An 8,451-nucleotide genomic window follows, 5' to 3' on the forward strand; every position below is an offset into this window, starting at 1 on the left:
AGGGGATCAGGTCGCTGGAGCCAGGAGAATTCCAATACAACGAGAACCTGAGGAGACTTAAGCAGGAACTGGATGGCCTCGCTCTGGTTCCCTGACACACGTAGGTTGATGGGAGTGGTAGTGTGGCTGACCCGGCCGTCCAGCGCTCTGACATCCATGGAAATGGAGAGGGGCTGTGTGGGGATATACAGCTAGGAAGCCAGGGTAGGTCCAAAAAGCTCTCATCGGCCCCAAAGTCAATGAGGACCCGGATACATTTTGACTGGTTTCCCAACAGCGAAATGTCATGAAACGGGTGTGAGTAGGAGGAGCAGAGAAGCCCACCAGAGTACTCGATCCAACCGGTGAGCCAGGTCTTTTAGCGGACAAGAGGATACAAAATGACCACGAGTCGCACAACACAGGCAGCTCTTAGTGTTGAGCCTGTATCGCGGTTCCTCTGGCGACAACCCAGCTCAACCTGGTTGCATAGGTTCGGGAATTGATGACTCGACCATCTTCGGCTACTCTCGGGGAACCACGGGTGGCCTCGGGTTCTCTCCGCAATGTGGCCGTCGGGTGCTTCCGGGATACCTCAGAGGCGAGGTGGAATCTTTCGACGGGCAAACAAAATAAACCAAATCGAATCCCCTCTCCCTCCGACGTTCCCATAGTCACCCATCGATCCTGATGGTCAAGGCAATGAGGGAATCGAGATCCATGGGCAATTCCTGGGCTGCAAGCTTGTCCTTGTTCCTACACAGAGTCTCAGAGCAGGTCATGTCGAACAGCGCTTCCTGGTTCCAGGCAGTGTCCGTTGCCATTGTGCGGAAATCCACCACATAGTCTGCCACACTGCGGGAGTCCTGGCGCAGCTGGAGTAGCTTCAGGGCAGCCTCTCTCCTGGAGAATGGGGAGTCAAACCTCTCCCACAAAATCCTACAGACTGCCGCATATGGCCGGCTGTTGCTCCCATACCGCTGTAGCCCAGGCGAGCGCTCTCCCAGACATCAGCGTGGTAAGGTACGCAAACTTAGTGGTCTGAGGGGAAGGAGGAGGGCTGAAACTCAAAAATGAGGGCACAGTGGGCTAGAAATGCCCAACAGGTGCCCGCTCTCCATTGAAACGTTCCGGGGGAGGTAAGCGTTGCTCCCGGGAAGCCCGAGTGACCGGTGAGGTGGCGCCGCTAACCCGCTGAGTTACAGAGGAACCGTTGGGTTCCCGTCGTAGTAGGCTTGCCTCCCAGCCAACCTGCGGAATTTTAATTGTTTTATTTTTTAAATTTCACTTTATTGAACCTTGTAGGCCAGTTGAGAACATGTTCTCATTTACTGCAACCTGGCCAAGATAAAGCAAAGCAGTGGACACAAACAACACAGAGTTACACATGGGATGAACAAACGTACAGTCAATAACACAATAGAAAAATCTATATACAGTGTGTATAAATGTAGTGAGATTAGGGAGGTAAGGCAATAAATAGGCCATAGTGGTGAAATAATTACAATTTAGCAATTAAACACTGGAGTGATAGATGTGCAGAAGATGAATGTGTAGAGATACTGGGGTGCAAAGAAGCAAAAAAAACAATATGGGATGAGGTAGTTGGGTGGCTATTTACAGATGAGCTATGTACAGGGGCAATGATCGTAAGCTGCTCTGACAGCTGATGCTTAAAGTTAGTGAGGGAGATATGAGTCTCCAGCTTCAGTGATTTTTGCAATTCGTTCCAGTCATTGGCAGCAGAGAACTGGAAGGAAAGACGGCCAAAGTAGGTGTTGGCTTTGGGGATGACCAGAGAAATATACCTGCTGGAGTGCGTGCTATGGGTGGGTGCTGCCATGGTGACCAGTGAGCTGAGATAAGGTGGGGCTTTACCTAGCAAAGACTTATGGATGACCTGGAGCCATTGGGTTTGGCGACGAATATGAAGTGAGGGCCAGCTGACGAGAGCATACAAGTTGCAGTGGTGGGTAGTATATGGGGCTTTGGTGACAACGGATAGCACTGTGATAGACTACATCTAATTTGCTGAGTGGAGTGTTGGAGGCTATTTTGTAAATGACATCGCCGAAGTCAAAGATCGGTAGCATAGTCAGTTTTAAGAGGCTATGTTTGGCAGCATGAGTGACGGATGCTTTGTTGCGAAATAAGAAGCCGATTCTAGATTTCATTTTGGATTGGAGAAGCTTAACAAACCTCCAGACAAGCTTCAATGCCATACAATACTCCTTCCGTGGCTTCCAACTGCTCTTAAATGCAAGTAAAACTAAATGCATGCTCTTCAACTGATCGTTGCACGCACCCGCCCACCCGACTAGCATCACCACTCTGGACGGTTCTGACTTAGCTAGGTATTTATAGTTGTCCACATATTCTGTCTGGCTAGACTGTCTGGCTAACTCTCCTTCCAGACTCACATTATTAAACTGGCTGGCTAGCTATCCAATAAACATACTGTGCATATAATCTTGAAATTGATTGTTTTACACAATACCTTATAACAACACACTGCCTGACCATGGTTGACCAAGTCCCTGACCAAAATGGTTGACCTTTGATACTGTGACAATAATTTTCATGTACATTCTAGTATTCTAATTCCTAATTCTATTAAAAACTAAAAATATATGCTTTTAGTGAGAATAGGCATTGGTTTGAAGCCGACAAATAAATGACATTCACATGAGCACCCCTTTTGCCTATGCCACTCATGCTCTACCAAAGTTTTACAGCACACAGCTTTGACCTACTAAGGTAGCTACACTATATATACAAAAGTATGTGGACACCCCTTCAAATGAGTGGATTCGGCTATTTCGGCAACACACGTTGCTGACAGGTGTATAACATTTACCACACAGCCATGCAATCTCCATAGACAAACATTGACAGTAGAATGGCCTTAGTTTAGAGCTCAATGACTTTCAGCATTGCACCGTCTGCCATGCTAGATTTGCCCTGGTCAACTTTAGGTCCTGTTATTGTGAATTGGAAATGTCTAGGCGCAACAATGGCTCAGACGCAAAGTGGTAGAACACACAAGCTCACAGAACGGGACCGCCGAGTGCTGAAGCGCATCAAAATCATCTGTCCTCGGTTGCAACACTCACTACCGAGTGTCAAACTGTCTCTGGAAGCAACGTCAGCACAATAACTTTTTTTTACCCCGTTTTTCTCTCCAATTTCGTGGTATCCAATTGTTTTTAGTAGCTACTATCTTGTCTCATCGCTACAACTCCCGTACAGGCTCGGGGAGACGAAGGTTGAAAGTCATCCGTCCTCCGATACACAACCCAACCAAGCCGCACTGCTTCTTAACACAGCGCCCTTAACCACTGCGCCACCCGGGAGGCCAGCACAATAACTGTTAGTCGGGAACTTCATGAAGATGGTTTCCATGGCCGAGCAGCTGCACACAAGGCTAAGATCACAATGCACAATGCCAATTGTCGGCTGGAGCGGTGTAAAGGTCGCTGCCATTGGACTCTGGAGAAGTGGAAACGCGTTCTCTGGAGTGATGAATCACTCTTCACCATCTAGCAGTCTGACGGATAAATCTGGGTTTGGGGGATGCCAGGAGAATGCTACCTGCCCCAATGCATACTGCCAGCTGTTTGTTGGAGGAGGAATAACGGTATGGGGCTGTTTTTCATGGTTCAGGCTAGGCCCAGTGAAGGGAAATTGTAACGCTACAGCATACAATTACATTCTAGATGATTCTGTGCTTCCAATTTTGAATATTGTGGCAACACTTTGGGGAAGGCCCTTTCCTGTTTCAGCATGACAATGCCCACGTTCACGTTCACAAAGCGAGGTTAATACAGAAATTGTTTGTCGAGATTGGTGTGGAAGAACTTGACTGGCCTGCACAGAGCCCTGACCTCCACCCCTTACCTTTGAGATTAATTGGAATGCCGAATGCGAGCCAGACCTAATTACCCAACATCAGTGCTCGACCTGACTAATGCTCTTGTGGCTGAATGGAAGCAAGTCCTATCAGAAATGTTTCAACATCTAGTGGAAAGGCTTCCCAGAAGAGGGGAGGCTGTTAAAGCAACAGCAAAGGGGGGGCCAACTCCAAGTTAATGCCTGTGATTTTGGAATGAGATGTTAGATGATTTGCAGCAGAGAACTGGAAGGAGAGGCGGCCAAAGGAAGAATTTGTTTTGGGGGTGACCAGAGAGTTATTTATACCTGCTGGAGAGCATGCTACAGCTGGTTGCTGCTATGGTGACCAGCGAGCTGAGATAAGGGGGGACTTTACCTAGCAGGGTCTTGTAGATGACCTGGAGCCAGTGTGTTTGGCAATGAGTATGAAGCAAGGGCCAGCCAATGAGAGCGTACAGGTCGCAGTGGTGGGTAGTATATGGGGCTTTGGTGACAAAACGAATGGCACTGTGATAGACCACATCCAATTTATTGAGTATGGTATTGGAGGCTATTTTTTAAATGACATCGCCAAAGTCGAGGATTGGTAGGATGGTCAGTTTTACAAGGGTATGTTTGGCAGCATGAGTGAAGGATGCTTTGTGCAAAATCTAGAATTGGCTTCCTATTTAACTTTGGATTGGAGATGTTTGTGAGTTTTGATGGAGAGTTTACAGTCTAACCAGACACCTAGGAATTTGTAGTTGTCCACATATTCTAAGTCAGAGCCATCCAGAGTAGTGATGTTGGACAGGCGGGCAGGTGCAGGCAGCGATCGGTTGAAGAGCATGCATTTAGTTTTACTTGTATTTAAGAGCAATTGGAGGCCACGGGAGGAGAGTTGGCATTAAAGCTCGCCTGGAGGGTTGTTAACACAGTGTCCAAAGAAGAGCCAGAAGTATACAGAATGGTGTCGTCTGCGTAGAGGTGGATCAGAGAATCACCAGCAGCAAGAGTCACATCATTAATGTATACAGAAAAGAGATTCTGTACAAGAATTGAACCCTGTGGCACCCCCATAGGGACTGCCAGAGGCACGGACAACAGACCCTCGGATTTGACACTGAACTCTATCAGAGAAGTAGTTGATGAACCAGGTGAAGCAGTCATTTGAGAAACCAAGGCTGTCGAGTCTGCCGATGAGGATGTGGTGATTGACATAGTCAAAAGCCTTGGCCAGGTAAATGAATACGGCTGCACAGTATTGTTTCTTATCGATGACGGTTAAGATATCGTTTAGGACCTTGAGCGTGGCTGAAGTGTACCCATGACCAGCTCTGAAACCAGATTGCATAGAGGAGAAGGTATGGTGGAATTCAAAATGGTCGGTAATCTGTTTGTTGACTTGGCTTTCAAATACCTTAGAAAGGCAGGGTAGGATAGATATAGGTCTGTAGCAGTTTGGGTCAAGAGTGTCCCCCCCTTTGAAGAGGGGGATGACCGCAGCTGCTTTCCAATCTTTGGGAATCTCAGACGACACGAAAGAGGTTGATCAGGCTAGTAATAGGGGTGGCAATTTCGGGAGATCATTTTAGAAAGAAAGGGTCCCAATTGTCTAGCCCGGCTGATTTATTGGGGTCCAGATTTTGCAGCTCTTTCAGAACATCAGCTGACTGGATTTGGGAGAAGGAGAAATGAGGAAGGCTTGGGTGAGTTGCTGTGGGGGGTGCAGTGCTATTGACCGGGGTAGGGGTAGCCAGGTGGAAAGCATGGCCAGCCGTAGAAAAATGCTTATTGAAATTCTCGATTATAGTGGATTTATCGGTGGTGAAAGTGTTTCCTATCTTCAGTGCAGTGGGCAGCTGGGAGAATGTGTTCTTATTCTCCATGGACTTTACAGTGTCCCAGAACCTTTTGAGTTTGTGTTGCAGGAAGTAAATTTCTGCTTGAAAAAGCTGGCCTTGGCTTTTCTAACTGCCTGTGTATATTGGTTTCCAGCTTCCCTGAAAAGTTGCATATCACGGGGGCTGTTCGATGCTAATGCATAACGCCATAAGATGTCTGTGTGTTGGTTAAGGGCAGTCAGGTATGGGGAGAACCAAGGCCTATATCTGTTCCTGGTTCTAAATTTCTTGAATGGGGCATGCTTATTTAAGATGGTGAGGAAGGCATTTTTTTTAAATAACCAGGTGTCCTTTACTGACGGGATGAGATCAATATCCTTCCAGGATACCCCGGCCAGGTTGATTAGAAAGGCCTGTTCTCTGAAGTGTTTCAGGGAGCGTTTGACAGTGATGAGTGGAGGTTGTTTGACCGCTGACCCATTACGGATGCAGGCAATGAGGCAGTGATCGCTGAGATCTTGGTCGAAAACAGCAGAGGTTTATTTAGAGGGCAAGTTGGTTAGGATGATATCTGTGAGGGTGCCCGTGTTTACGGCTTTGGGGTGGTACCTGGTAGGTTCATTGATCATTTGTGTGAGATTGAGGGCATCAAGCTTAGATTGTAGGATGTTAAGCATGTTCCAGTTTAGGTCACCTAGCAGCACGAGCTCTGAAGATAGATGGCGGGGACAATCAGTTCACATATGGTGTCCAGAGCACAGCTGGGGGCATAGGGTGGTCTGTAGCAGGCGGCAATGGTGAGAGACTTGTTTTTAGAGGGGTGGATTTTTAAAAGTACCCAAACTGTACCCAAATTGTTTGGGTACAGACCTGGATAGTTGCCTGCAGAGTTCTGTCCTATCTTTGCAGTAGATTGCAACACCGCTGTTCTGTCTTGTCTGAAAATGTGATGGAGATGGGAAATGTCAGAATTTTTGGTGGTCTTCCTAAACCAGGATTCCGACACGGCTAGAACATCCTGGTGGGCAGAGTGCTAAAGCAGTGAATAAAACAAACTTAGGGAGGAGGCTTCTAATGTTAATAACAAGGCTATTACGGTTACAGAAGTCATCAAAAGAGAGCGCCTGGGAAATAGGAGTGGATTTAGGCACTGCAGGGCCTGGATTCACCTCTACATCACCAGAGGAACAGACAAAGGTATGGTAGGATGTGAATACAGTGGAGGTAAACGTAGGTATTGAGTGATGATGAGAGGGATATTGTCTCTAGAAACATAATTGAATCCAGGTGATGTCATCGTATTTGTGGGTGGTGGAACTGAAAGGTTGGATAAGGTGAGCAAGGCTAGAGGTTCTACAGTGAAATAAGCCAATTAACACTAACCAGAACAGCAATGGACAAGGCATATTGACATTAAGGAGAGGCATGCTTAGCCGAGTGATCATAAGGGTCCAGTGAGTAGTGAGGTTGGTTGGGGTCATGGCGATTCAGACAGCTAGCCGGGCCATTGGTAGCAAGTGAGCAGAGGATGGAGGTCTGTTTTTAGCTACCTCGTGCGTTTCTGTCGGTAGATTAGTGGGAATCTGTGTAGAAGAGGGGATCAATCCAATTGGCAAAATAGATAGTTATAGTGACCCAAGAAAAATTGTCCGATAGACCTATTCAGATAGCAGCCGATAAGACAGCTAACGATTAGCGGGCCGCAAATGGACGTTCAGGTAACGTTGCGACGGAGGGGCCAGTTGGATAACTCCCTCCAGTCGTGAAGGCCCGGTGGGGCTCCGCATCAGCAGTAAAACGGATCCGGATAGGTGATTGTAGCCCAGGAGTGGCTGATGGAACTCTTCAGCTGGCTAGCTCCGGAATAATTGGTGTTTGCTCCGGGATCGACGTAAAAAACACTTCAACTTCAACCAGTAAAATGACTCTTTGGCTAACTTTTGCTACAGCCTATATCAATTAGTGTTAGTATTCTAACTAACAACTGCTGCATCCAAGTTAGTTATTGTACAAGATCACAACGAATGTTCAAGCAAGAATCAAAACATAATTGTAAGTGTATGAGAACCCCAAAAAGGTTTTTGTTTAGAAGTAATAAAAACATTTATGTTGAATGTGTGTGACATCAGTGTGTCGTGTACTGAGAAAGGGTCTATTGTACTTTAAACTATGTGTAGGCAGGTTGCTTCGGATTCGAACTTTCTCGAACAGCCCAATTCATACTTCCCCATTAAATAAATTAATATTGGCTTAGTTATGGTGATAGGGGGATTTGAATTTAACACTGAGCTTTATCCAATCCCTATAATAGACGCGACTATCATCATATCTATAATGGTGACAGGACGGATCATGATACAGGATGTGAAATACTTGATCACAAGTACATTTTTTTAAGGAAATTGAATTGCAATGCATATGATAAAACGTTTGAGTTAATCATGTGGTTTTAGTGCTAATAACGGAGTGTGAGTAATAGCCCTGACTAAAGTTAACATGGCGGAATGGTACGGTAACAATCTTACAAGATTCTTTACTGATTTCAAGAGATTTCACCCATAGCTTCTGAAAACCTTTGAGTTTAGCAATTTGGAAAACAGTCAAAACACATATTCTCAAAGACATTACACTTTAGTGGGTTAACCCTCAATGGAACAGTTAAATCACCCCACCATCAGTCAGAGACAAAATATGGGAAGTCCTGATAGCAAAAATAAAGAAATCACGTTATATGTGAAATGGGAAGTGTGAGCAGGAT

Source organism: Oncorhynchus gorbuscha, linkage group LG19 (genome assembly GCF_021184085.1).
Source record: "Oncorhynchus gorbuscha isolate QuinsamMale2020 ecotype Even-year linkage group LG19, OgorEven_v1.0, whole genome shotgun sequence".
NCBI lineage: Eukaryota > Metazoa > Chordata > Actinopteri > Salmoniformes > Salmonidae > Oncorhynchus > Oncorhynchus gorbuscha.